The sequence below is a fragment of the Dasypus novemcinctus genome, chromosome 12 (genome assembly GCF_030445035.2).
Source record: "Dasypus novemcinctus isolate mDasNov1 chromosome 12, mDasNov1.1.hap2, whole genome shotgun sequence".
Lineage (NCBI taxonomy): Eukaryota > Metazoa > Chordata > Mammalia > Cingulata > Dasypodidae > Dasypus > Dasypus novemcinctus.
This window is the reverse complement of record NC_080684.1, coordinates 50,281,510-50,294,785: the sequence shown is the minus strand read 5'-3', so window position 1 is coordinate 50,294,785 and position 13,276 is coordinate 50,281,510. Positions and strand designations below refer to the sequence as shown.

The 13,276-nt window shown below is 36.8% G+C and overlaps 1 protein-coding gene across 2 annotated transcripts in view; it reads right to left on the bottom strand.

Annotated features, from left to right (window-relative positions):
- Positions 1–13,276, bottom strand: part of RAP1B (RAP1B, member of RAS oncogene family) — a 48,402-nt gene that overhangs the window by 19,487 nt on the left and 15,639 nt on the right. Inside the window, exon 2 of one of the 2 annotated variants that reach the window (XM_058308406.2) lies at positions 11,886–11,947. The exons of the other annotated variant lie outside the window; for it this stretch is intronic. The gene's annotated coding sequence lies outside the window, so the exon portion shown is untranslated. The remainder of the gene's footprint in view (positions 1–11,885; positions 11,948–13,276) is intronic. 2 annotated transcript variants of the gene reach the window in all.

Sequence of the window (13,276 nt, the reverse complement as noted above, 5' to 3'; positions counted from 1 at the left end):
TTTGATTTCTGCAAAAAAGGCTGTTGGGATTTTATTGGGATTGTGTTGAATCTATAAATGAGTAGAATTGACATCTAAATAACATTTAGTCTTCCAATCCGTCAACAAAGGAATGTCCTTTCATTTATCTAAGTCTTATTTGGTTTCTTTTTAGCAATGTTTTGTAGTTTTCTGGAAACATATCCTTTACTTTCCTGGTTAAATTAATTCCTAGATATTTAAGTGTTTTTGTTGCTATTGTAAATGGAATGCTTTTCTTTGATTTCCTCCTTAGCTTGCTCATTACTAGTGAATAGAAATGCTACTGATTTTTGCATGGTGATCTTGTAATCCTGCCACTTTGCTGAACTCATTAGCTCAAGTAGTTTTGCTGTTGATGTAGGGTTTTCTAAATATAGGATCATCTCATCTGCAAGTAATGAGTTTTATTTCCGCTTTTCCAATTTGGATGCCTTTTATTTCTTTTCTTTCTTTCTTTCTTTTTTTTAAAGATTTATTTATTTCTCTCCCCGCCCCAGCTGTCTGTTCTCTGTGTCTATTTGCTGCATGTTCTTTTTGTCTGCTTCTGTTGTTGTCAGCAGCACAGGAATCTGTGTTTCTTTTTGTTGCGTCATCTTGCTGCGTCAACTCTCCATGTGTGCGGCACCATTCCTGGGCAGGCTTCACTTTCCTTCGTGCTGTGTGGCTCTCCTTACGGGGTGCACTCCTTGTGTGTGGGGCTCCCCCATGTGGGGGGCACCCCTACGTGGCATGGCAATCCTTGTGTGCATCAGCACTGTGCGTGGGCCAGCTCCACACGGGTCAAGGAGGCCAGGGGTTTGAACCACGGACCTCCCATGTGGTAGACAGATGCCCTATCCACTGGGCCCAGTCCGCTTCCCTCTTTTTTTTGCCTAATTGCTCTAGCTAGAACTTCTAGCACAATGCTGAGTAACATGGGAGACAGTGGGCATCCTTGTCTTGCTGCTGATTTATTAGAGTGAAAGCTTTCAACCTTTCTCCAGTATGATGTTGTCTGTGGGATTTTAATATACACCCTTTATAAAGTCGAGGGTGTTTCCTTTTACACCTATTTTTTTAAAGTATTTTTTTTATCAAGAAAGGGATGTTGGACTTTGTCAAAAGCCTTTTCTCCACTGACTGAGATGATTTTTCCCTTCAATTGTTAACGTGTTATATGTTTTGATTTTTTGTTGAACCACTCTTGCATACCAGGAATCTCATTTGTTTATGGTGTATAATTTTTTTGATATGCTGTCAAATTCTACTTGAAAATATTTTGTTGAGAAATTTTGCATCTATGTTCATTAGGAAGATTGGGCTGTAATTTTCTTTTAGCTGTATCTGGTTTTGGTATTATGGTGATGTTGGCTTCCTAAAATGTGTTGGGTAACTTTTTCTCTTTTTTGAAGTTTCAACAGGATTGGCATTAATTCTTCTTGAAATCCTTGTTAGAATTCACCTGTGAAGCCATCTGGTCCTGGACTTTTTCTTTGTTGAAAGATTTTTGATGACGGTTTTGATCTCTTTAAATGTGACTAGTTTACTGAGTTTCTGTATTTCTTGTAAAGTCAATATAAGTTGCGCATTTCTAGGAATTTGTCCATTTCATTGGGTTGTCTAATTTGTTGGCATCTGTATAATATCCTGTTATTTTTCTCCCTGTGGGGTCAGTTGTAACATCCCCTTTCATTCTTGATTTTATTTGCACCTTCTCTTTTTCTTTGTTTTGCTAAGGATTTGTCAATTTTATTGATCTCAAAGAACCAACCTTTGGTTTTGTTGATTTTCTCTACTGTTTTTTTGTTTCCACTTTCCTTTATTGCTGTTCTAATTTTTCTTATTTCTTTCTGCTTGCTTTGCGACTGGTTTGCTGTTCTAGTTTTTCCAGTTGTTGGTTAGTTCTCTGATTTTAGTTCTTATTTTTTAATATAGGAATTTAGGGCTATACATTTCCCTCTGAGCACTGCACCATTACTGTATACCATAAGATTTTCTTTTGTTTGAGGTACTGGGGCCAGAGATTGAACCCAGGACCTCTTATGTGGGAGGCTGGCACTCAACCACTGAGCCACATTGGCTCCCTTGAATTTTCTCATTTTTTTTTCTTTTAAAGATTTATTTAACATGCCCCACCCCATTGTCTAATCTGTGTCCATTTGCTGTGTATTCTTCTGTTTCTGCTTGTATTCTGTCTAGGTGGCACTGGGAACTGATCCTGGGCCTTCTGGAGTGGGAGAGAGGTGCTCAATCTCTTGCACCACCTCAGCTCCCTGATCTGCTTCTTACTGTCTCTCTTTTGTCTCTTTTTTTGCATCATCTTGCTGCACCAGCTCTCCACACATACCAGCATTCTGCTTGGGTCAGCTCACCTTCATCAGGAGGCCCCAGGAATCGAATTCTTTTACCTCCCATATGGTAGACAGGAGTCCAATCACTTGAGCCACATTTGCTTTCCTGTTCTTTTTGTTTTTAGGAGACACCAGCAACTAAACCCAGGACCTCCCATGTGGCAAGCAGGTGCTTAACTGCTTGAGCTACTTCCGTTCCTTCCCATTGGTTTTGCTATGCTGTGTTCTGGTCTTCATTTATCTCAAGACAGCTACTAATTTCTCATTTAAGAGTGTATGGTGGGAAGTGAATGTGGCTTGCACGACTGGGTTCCCACCTACTACATGGGAGGTCTCTGGTTCAGATCCCAGTGCCTCCTAAAGAAGACACTGAGCTGGTGTGATGGGCAGATGTGGCAAGCTGACAGAACAAGAGACACAGAAAAACACAACAATGAGGGAAACAACAAAGCAGGGAGCAGAGGTTCCTGGTGCCTCCTAAAGAAGATGGCGAGCTGACACAACAAGATGACTCAACAAGTGACATGAGGAGGAATAATGAGAACAACAAAGCAGGGAACGGAGGTGGCTCAAGTGATTAGGCACTTGCCTCCCACATCATAGGTGCAGGGTTCAGCTCCTGGTGTCTCCTTAAGAAACAAGGAAGATGAACAGACATAGCAAGTGAAAAACGACAATGGGGTAGGGAGAAATAAATAAAACCTTAAAAAAAAAAAGTATGCTGTTTAATCTCCATATATCTGCTAATTTCTCCCTTCCTAACCTATTAGTGATTTCCAGATTCATTCCATTATGTTCAGAGAAGGTGCTCTGTGTAATTTCAATCTTCTTAAATTTACTGAAAGCCATATTGTGGCCCAACACATGGTATATCTTGGAGAGAGATTTATGAGCACTTGAGAAAAATGTATAACCTGCTGATTTGGGGTACAATGTTCTGTATATGCCTGTCAGGTCCAGCTCTATCATATTGGTTCAAGTTCTCTGTTTATTCATTCATCTTCTGTCTAGCTGTATTGGTCAGGGTTCTCTAGAGAAACAGATCAACAAGAGATATCTGTCAATAGTATGCGATTCTACAAGAGTCTCTCACGCAGCCGTGGAGATGTACAAGTTCAGATTCCACAGGCAGGCGGCAACCAGGGGCTGCACTTAAAGTCTGATGAAGGTTCTTGATAAGTTCTGGGAGATGTCAGCTGTCCAAAGACAAGCTGGGAAATTCTCTCTCAATCCTGGAATCACTTGCCCTTTTAAGGGATTCGACTGATGGCATTAGGCATCACTCACTGCTGATGGCAATCTCCCTGACTAATGTAATTATAACCAGCTATCTACAATTTACCACTGCAGTAAACTCAATGGTTACTGAAGTCCATAAACGCCCTTGTATTCTAGTTAGCCCAGTGCTTGCATGACCAAACAACTGGGCACAATTACCTGGCCGAGTTGACACAACAGCCTAATCATCACACTATTCTAGCAATTGATATCAGTTGTTCTATCTACTGAATAGAATTCCAACTATTATTGTAGAGATATGTATTTCTCCTTTCAGTTTTGCCACTGTTTGCCTCGTGTATTTTGAGGCACCTAAACCAGGGTGTTTGGTGTTTCCTGCAGAGCTGGATTTTTGTTTATCAACTCTCGTAGTTTCTGTTTATCTGTGACTATTTCAAGCTCACTGTAATACTTGAAGGATATTGTTGCTGGATAAAGAATTCTTGGCTGTTTTTGTCTTCCAGTACTTTTAATTACATCATACCAGTCCTTCTGACCTCCATGGTTTCGGCAGAGAAATCCACATTATGTCTTATTAGATGTCCCTTGCATGTGATGTTTCACTTTTCCCTTGCTGCTTTCAGTATTTACTCCTCTTTATCCTTGGCATTTGACATACTGTATATTATGCGTCTTTGGGTGGGTCTGTTTGGATTTTTTCTTATTGGAGTATGCTGTGCTTCCTGGATATATATTCATGTCTCTCATAAGAGTCGGGAAATTTTCAGCCGTTATTTCCCCAAATACTCTTTTTGCTACCTTTCCCCTCACCTGCTTCTGGAACTTTGTGCCATCACTCAACTCCCTTCTCAATTTTTTCTATTCTTTTCTGTTATTCTTTCTCTTCAATTTCAGTTATTCTTTCCTCTATGTCACTGATTCTTTCTTCCATGATTTCAAATCTGGTATTGTGTGTCTCTATTGTATTTTAAAATCTCATTTACTGTGACTTTCATTATCATAAGTGTTAGCTTTCTAGTCAAAATTTCCTTTGTGCTTACTCTGTGTCGTCTTAATGATTTTATTTCTTTTGCCATATTGTCCTTCAACTCCAGGAGGGTATCTGAGAAGGCAAATTATCTTTAGCTCCCAGCTGGCTCTCAGGGCAAACAATGTCACGGCCCCCCTGACCTGGAAGTGAGGATCCCTCCAATGCAGCAGACCACATTCACTGACTAAAACCTGAACTTGCTGAAGGCCGTGTCCTCCCTCTCTCCCTTCGTAGAGAGGAGGACCCCTATAGCGCCCTCGGTCCACAGGTGCTACAGTCCTCAGACTGCTATTTACTCCACAGGCCAGGAGGAAGGGCACCTGCTGCTGCTTTTGAAGCTCTACTTGTGGGATTTTTCAGCCAGTGGTGTCTCTTTTCTTTACACCCCTTTCACTTCTGGGTGGTGTCTTGCCTTCCCCTGGTGTTCTGAGCCCCAGAGCAGACTTCCTGACAGTCCCCACCTGTCCACTAGCTATTTTTTCTGGGAGAGATGTGATCTCTCTGCCTTTATAATCTTCCACCTTCCCCTCCCATAAATTTTTACTTTTATATTTAATATTTTAAAAATCATAATATTTGTTAATGCCATCAACTGTGTTAACAAAAGAGTTGTAGTAAATTTATACAGCTGAAAAACTCTTACTACAATCAGCTCTATACTTCTATCATCCAAAAAGGTTCCCATGTAACCTGATGTAGTCAATCCTTCCTCCCATTCCCAGGCAACCAGTGATCTACTTTGTCTCTATAAAGTTGCCTTTTCTACAAATTTCAAATAAACGGAATCATACAAGATACAGTCTTTTGTGTCTGTCTTATTTCACTTGGCATACTTTTAAGATTCATCCATATTATTGCTTCTAAGTAAGTTTGTTCCTTTTCTTATTGACAAAAAAATATATCCACTGTATGGATATACTGTATTTTCTCTATCTACTCACAAACTAATGAACATTTGGACTGTTTCCAGTTTGGGGATATTATAAATAATGCTAATCAATTTGTTTTTTATTTTAATAATACAACTCAGAAAATTTTTTACTGCAGAATCTTATGGTAACAGTTAACTGAAAAATATGATAAGATCATCAATAAAGACTTTCAAACCTGAAAAAACAGAGACAAAACACATCTAACATACCAATAAGAAGCTTTCTAACAAGGGACACTAGAAAAGGGAAATATAACTGAGGATAATCATTATCTTTCATTAATCTTTTACCAATATTTCCTTATATGGACCAAACAAACCAAAATATTTTATTAAAATCTGATAAACACCAATGACAGGGAGGTTAATTATCTCCCTTGAAAAAATATCTAACAGCACATTAGCCCAGGTTTGACCCAGGATTTTGCTTACCACCTCATTGGCCTTGAAATATTGTTCACAGATTTTAAGAGTAGAAGGAAAAATAGATTTCACTATGAATGCCAATACTAACTGATTGTCAATGACCATTCATAGTTGTTTTTAGAGGGAATGTGTTACTGCCTTTAGTCTTAGGATAGACAACACGATTCAATAAGCAATGTCTGTCTCTGGCTTGCAGGGGTGGGGAAAGGGGGCGAGTGGAAACACATCTAAATTTGTAAACTGTGTGGGCATGACCTTCCTGGTCAAGTATTCTTAACCTGAAGCACAGGAACAAACACTTGGGACTGTGAATTCCCTAAAATATCATGCACAATTTTAAGATGGGGACGGTTATTATACTAGATTTTAAGAGATCTGTGGTAACTACTGTTTGAGTAAATGAGACTAATCGTTCTCTTTTACTGACGACAAAAGGGGGCAATTTTGACAGCAGAGTGGAATAGTGGTTAACTAATCTGAGAGGTACATTTTAACATCTCTGAAATTAGAAGGTGCCTTACAATAATGGCAGTTGTAGGTAACGTTGCTTATGCATGCACTGCATGTAGTTGATGTTTTTCCTGGAGGTATGAGTGGAAAATAGCAACCCTCCCGCTGCCAAAATGAAAAGCAAAAAAGCTGAGTACACTATATTTTGAATCATTAAAAAATGTAGTTTAGGGAACAAGACTGGGAAATAACCCTCTTGGCAAGCCTTTTAAAAACATTACTACATAAAAATCCTATAATACTGGTATTAATCTCTGACCTCTAAATATTGAACTACACAAGTCTTAATGGACTCTATATGGCCCCAAGTTATACTGCAGACTCTGATCTCTGATTTTGACATCCTAGATGGAATCTCAATATTCCTACTTCAAGTGTACTGTGAAAAGAATTTCGATTCCCTTAAATTAAAAAAAATACATATACACATATATGACAAGGTGGTGGATAGGTGATCCTTTTTCTTCTATTTTTACCCCCCCCCTCATACTTCCATTATTAAAAAACAGTAAAATTTATAAAATGCACAAATGGAAATTTAAAAAATACTCAAGTTGGGAGTGGATGTGGCTCAGGCAGTGGGTGCCCAGCTCCCACCTGGGAGGTCCTGGGTTCGGTTCCCTGGTGTCCCCTAAAAGAATCCCAGCAGACAAGGAGTAGACAGACAACAGAGCCATGGGAGGGGGTGGGGAAGGAATAAATAGTAAAACAAAACAAAAACAAAAACCCCTAGACCAGAAGAAAAGTGAGGTACTGAACACACATGTGCCTTACATCAGCCAGGTAGGCAGGTAAATATTGGAGCAGCAAAGTCTTGTACTAGGGAATGGTGTGGACTGTGGCAAAGTGAATTCATGCTTATACAGCCAGTCATTCAAATTCTAAAAATTGTGAATTTTGTGGGAACAACAAAATCTATTTGGAGGATAGAGATTTGGACTTTGGGTCCTAGATTAGATGATCTCTAAGGTCCATTTCAATTCTAAAATACACTGTTACAATATATCAGGTTTGAAGAATTAAAATGGACAGAACTTTAAAAAACCATCTTAAATTTTATATTCCTTCTCCTTAATCACTGTAAAAAAATAAAAGACATAAAACTCTGCTGTGGTAATAATATTGAATTATAATCTAAATAAATAGCCTTTTCCTAACTTCGTACTGATTGCTTGACACTACAGACATTTTGAAATTACTATCTTTCGAATATAATACAGATAAAACAAAGAAGCTGAAAATAATATAGGGCAACCTACTCATTCATTAATTGCCCCCAACTGAGGAAAATCTATTAACACTAGTCAACACTCAACAAAGGGAAATGCAAAGGCCTCCTTTATTTCCTTCTTCCTCCTGGCTTGTTAGTTAAGATGCTTTGTACAGTTAAAGTCTTTCACACTAATTTAAAATTAGGGAATAGGCATGGGGACCACCTCAGGATATATAGTTTTCTTAAATTATCACACCCAAAGAGAAGGACTGACTGTATAGGACTGAGGCTGGAAGTATGGGGACTAAGATTGAGAAACACAATAAAAAAAAAAGTAAAAAGTGGCTGCAAGAAAAGTCTATACACCAAATACACACAAAAAAACTTGGTGTAGGAAACCAAAGTTCAACCAGGCTGTCCTATAAAACACTAAAGCAAATAATAGGTTATCTTTCAAGACTGCTTTAATTCTGTCCAGATAAACCATAACACAGCAGACCAAGGGAATTAAGAAAAAATTAAGTTTATATTAATCCAGTAACAAAATTTGTATCGAAGTTTATACTGAAAAAGCCTGAATCCATGATTATCTTGAAAAGCAAACAGGTTGATTCATCTTTTAGAAATGATGGGCCTATGTATAAAACAATATAAAGCAAGCCTCTATTTTAAGAAGATGAAACCAAACAAATAAACAATTGACACTTTCAGAAACTTCCTTTACCAAGAGAAGCCAGTTCATTAATAGTTAAAAAAGAAGTCATTTGGTTAGTTTGAGAACCAAACTTAGTATTTCATCATACACATGAAAATAAATACCATAGGACTTCTGCAGCCCAGGGTAGTAAAAATATGGATTTTGGAAATAAGGATATGAAGAGTTGGCTATCTATGTAACTTACTAGAGGGCAGTAACTTATTTCTCAGTGGGTATCAATCTATAAAATATGGACAACTTCACGACCTTATTTCACAGAGTTGATGGAACGCATATTGTCAATAAGTCTTAAATGTTAGTTATCATCAACTAGATGCACAGCAGCCCTTATTTTTTGATTTTGGTCACTCGTTTATAAATGTTTGATGATTAAATAATGACTAAAGACTAATAATTCATTTCCAACAAAGGAAATAATTAAAATTTTCAGAAGACCATTAACAGGTTACCTTTTCTATGTAAATTGTCATTTTGGTTCACATCAATTAATAACATGTTTTGAATCCCCAAATGAAGATGAACTAAAATCTTGACATTAAAAAAAATTAAGTGTTTATTTTATTTGCCCTCTAGAAACTTACAGACCAGTAGAGAAGAAAATGCCCTTAAGTAGAAAGAGGGTTAAAACTAACAACTTTTAGATTCCAGAGCCAACTGCTCTTAATCTTATAATTTGACTAACTCTTTAAATGTCATTAATATATTTTAAAAGTAGGTTACGATTAAAAAAAAAAATCCTTGAAAAGTGATAAGCAACATTTAAAAAGCATAATTTATTTTCATTAAAATATTATGGCAAAAGGCCCCCAAATAGTTAAGAGTCAAATGAAACTTTTACCAAAAGTTTGACCAAGCAATTCTCCCAAATGCTAGTTGTTTAGCTACCCTCCCTCCCCGTGTGAAATTCTGTGTTCTTAAATTATAGAGAGTGCTAAGTAAAAACACTTAACTAATGGTTCCTGAAGTCAAGTGACATTAGTTAGTTCTCCCACTGAACACTTTCTGGAAAAGAAGACACTTGATTTTTCCTTTCCGCCTCCAACTATCAAAGTAGTATTTTAGCAGCTTAATAAATTACTGTGTGTGTTCTCTTCTAACTCCCAAATAAAATGAACTAATCCAAATGTCAGAAAGATATGGTACTAATATGTTGGACACAAGATAGAACTCAAAGGTTCTGAGATTTAAAAATTATTTTCGGAGGAAAAAATAAAGCTCAAACATTATCTCTTATACATTCTTTTAAAAACAAAACACTTCTAATGGGGGAACTACAAAATACAGAGAGCTCTTAAATGAATACTGTTTAAAATATTTACTTTGAATTGTCTCTCTCATAAGAACAAATGTTTCCAGCCTCGTTCCGCTGCGAATGAACAGAATGAACCAGATTTCTTAATCTTGACAGAATTTGTAGACCATCAAAAATGCTTAAAACACTTACTTTCTTCATTCTGCCTTTTATACCTTAAAAGTAGGAAAAAATCTTTCCTTGTCCTTTTCATGGAGTAATTCTGCTAGTAAATAAATAAAGCTTATGCTGATTAATCGCACCAACTCTTTCACTGAAATATTCAATAACATATACTTGGACATGCAATTTAAGGTCATGTTTTCCAGTTTTATTACTCTAGTTACCTTTTGGTTCTGAGAAAATATATTAATTAGAATGTAACAATTTATCAGTAATCTGACAAATGTAGAAGAACCAGTTTCTTAATAGATTTTCAGCAGGAGTGAATAGATGAGCACTGTAGTTAAGTGGCCAAAAAAATTAAAATTAAAATAAAAAAATAGAGGTGACAAAAATGTTTCAAAAGCAACAAGAAGCAATATAATGAGGGTTCAGGATCACCTATTACCTCATTAACATCTACCAGATACTTCCAAATAGCTAGGGTTTGTGTAGCTCTTCCTTGCTCCGAAGAGCTCTTTGGATAAGACTTTTTCTAAAAACTATTTAAAGTTTCCTATTTTCTTGTTTCCCCAAATTTTTTCATCTTCCAAATCTCATCTCTTCATTTCAAAACAAAAATACAATGTTAGATACATTTGCTTTCAAGGCACAAGTAATTTTTCTACAACAATGTGGGCCCAGTATTTCACAGAAGAATCAAGTACACAAGCTGGATATGCTAGCAAATTTCAGAACCACCATAAAGCAATAAAATGACATCAAAAGGACTTTATTCACATTCTTAAAACAAGAAAAATAATTAAAGGATAATAACCAACCAAACCACTGAACAAAAGCCCATTTTAGCCAAAAACTTAATCAAATTAAGAACATTTATCCACACAGGCCCATGAAATAGGTTAACATTTAATCATTACAAAATTAGAGAAACCACATCTTTAATGTCCTTTTTGGTATAAAGGATCAATACTTTTAACAGTTGATTCTGTTTTCTAACAATAACATTAGGCATAGTGTATGCCTCAGAAGAGTTATGTCCTACATACTAATAAAATCGGCAAGAATTTTTAGTAGCCACTTTATTCTAAATCACACACCTACTATTAAAGGGAGCTCTCAGCCATGAGGTTCTCTGAGTTACACAATATGAATGTATATAAAACAATCTTGGCAAAAGGATAACTGGGCACACACAGACTATGCTAGACATCTCTTCAGAAACACAGCTTAAGACCAAAGCTTAAAACATTTTAAAGCAAACAAAGATGAAATTTTCAGGGTGCCTCAGACTGTGCTACTATTACGAAACACATCAATATCTAATGAAGTATATATAAATAAGCATGAATAATCTGATCATGCAATTTTTACTTAAAAACTTGAGTAGCACCAATTCCTGATAAGGTCACCAAGGTATGTCAGACACAAATATATCCCGAAGTAGATGAATGGATTAATCAAATGCTTATTTTTTACTTGAACATTAAAGAATGCCTCTCCAAAATAAGTATATTCAGAAACCTAAATAAAAACCCAAGTGCCCCAAACACTCCTCTTCCACCAAAAGAAGAAATGAAAAGGAAAGAAACTAAAAGAAAACAATCATCTAGCTACTCGACATTTATTAAATTTCCTTGAAACCGCACTAGAAGAGTGATACACAAAGGAAGCTACATCGTAAGGTGGATTCAAGGTAACCAATTATCTTGGTTTGGCACTGCAAGTCCCCTGTCCCAGGATACTCTCAATTCTGGGCAACCCAGGATGGTTAGTCATCTTAGGTGGAATACCACCATGGTAGGAATTTGCTTCCTCTCAGGTTTCATAATCCTAAAGATTTTAAATTGTGAAGGCTTAAAAAAACACCATGGAAACTTATGGGGGGGATACTATATAGTTTATCTTTTTTCACAACAGAACAATGCTCTTTTCTGAAATAAAACATATGGAAATTTTATAAAGTCCAATGAAGCAGGCCAGATTTCTCCTCAAGAAGCTGCTCTGGATCTGCCCAAGTACAAAAAAAATGACTCAGTTTAGGCTTAAGTACCTCATGGTCGAGGATCGGTGTGTAATGCTCATGTGCTCTATAATCAACACTTAACACTGCACCTAGAATACAGAAGGCACTTAATTATTAGCTGAATGAATGAAAAACCTGAGTTTCTTGCTCTACAGCAGGGGTTGGCAAAGTACAGCTCTCAGGCCAAATCCTATTTGCTGCCTGTTTTTCATAAATGTATTTGCAAATACAATTTCGTTGGAACATTCATTTGCCTATGTTTGTTTTCATGCTACAACTACAGAGTTGAGTAGTTGTGATAGAAACTGTATGGGTCACAAAGCCTAAAATATTTACTAACTGGCCCTTTACAGGAAAAGTCTGCTGACTCCTGAGCCTGATATGCTAAAGCTTGAAAGCGACAAGCATAGATCATGCCCATTAACTCTATGGTGGTAGGTATTAGCTCAAGCACCAACTTAAAGACAAAGACTATGCAATTCTCCATTATCAATGTCCACTTTTGTTTAGGGAAAGAAGAAACAGGGTTGAAACTCTTAATTACCATTTGAGGTCTGCTGTAGAATACCCTACTTTAAATAGTTAGCCCTGTTGTCCAATAGTTTTAAAAAGCCAAAAAAATATATATGTATATATTAAGAATCTGAAAGAAATTAGGAATGAATGTTGAAGACTATCCACAAAAAACACTCTGGCATAGCTGATGTCATTCATTTTTACAACATTCATGCAACATCTCTATGTGCCAGGCACATTAGTCATTAATCAACAGATTCAGTTATGTAAGGCCATTCTTGAAGTTTTTATGAAAACATAGTGTTATCAGGGGGAACCTATGACAAGAAGGTAGTCCTCAGTAAATCTAAAAAAAAGTTCATGAGCTTTATAGATAAAACTGAAAAGCAGGGCAGCTTGAAGAAAGTACATTTTTACATTTATTTGAAATGTGATTAGATCATTTCTGCCTGCTTCTGGAAGTGGTTAATATAATGTAGTGCCTAATATTAAAGCATTCATAGCATTGGACTCTGAAAAATTTCCCTTCAGATTATTTCAGAAAAATCCTTTGTCAGCCACCAAAAATACAGATGAACTGGAGCCTTTTAAAGATGTTCCTACATCTTTGGGAAGTTAACATATGTGTACAGTACTTTTAAAGTCCACATAGTCCTTCCAAGCATATTACATTTCATTCAATCTTCAGAACAATGCTGTGAAGATAAGGCATTGTTTTTTTTTCTTTTTTTTTTCTATCTGGTTGTACCATCGTCATTTTGGTGCACTTCTCCACATCGCGCCAAGGCCTGTGCCCCTCCATGCAGGCCTGGGATGCCTTTTTTCTTTTTTACCAGGAGGTCCCGGGGATCAACCTGGGCCCTCCATATGGGAAACAGGAGCTTAACTGCTTGAGCCATAGC